Source organism: Chaetura pelagica, unplaced genomic scaffold, assembly GCF_000747805.2.
Source record: "Chaetura pelagica isolate M959 unplaced genomic scaffold, ChaPel_1.0 scaffold55, whole genome shotgun sequence".
NCBI classification, from domain to species: domain Eukaryota; kingdom Metazoa; phylum Chordata; class Aves; order Apodiformes; family Apodidae; genus Chaetura; species Chaetura pelagica.
Window position 1 is genome coordinate 4,843,266 of NW_009953571.1, and position 385 is coordinate 4,843,650.

A 385-nucleotide genomic window follows, 5' to 3' on the forward strand; every position below is an offset into this window, starting at 1 on the left:
CAAAAAGCTAGGCTGCCTTCCACTGCATTGCTCAAATGTTCTCCAGCAACAACGGTTGGAACAGCAAAACTTTTGATTTTGACAAAAATGAAAGCTACGTACCTACAGGAGGATTCTCCATCCGCAAGCGCGGGTACAAAAAAAGCACTTTGGAGTCACCAAACCCTACGAAACCCCCGCGCAGGAGGCAGAGGAGCCCCCAGCCCCGCCGAGCCCAGCCAGTCCCGCTCCCGGAGCCCGAGGCCGAAAGCAAGAACTCTCCGAGCTACGCACCATCCCAGGAGGGGCTCCTCCAGGCCCACCATGAGGGAATCCTCCCACACCACATCGCTCGTGACTTCTGAGAAGAAAGAGAGACCCCCTGAGGCCGAGATGCCGGTGGCCC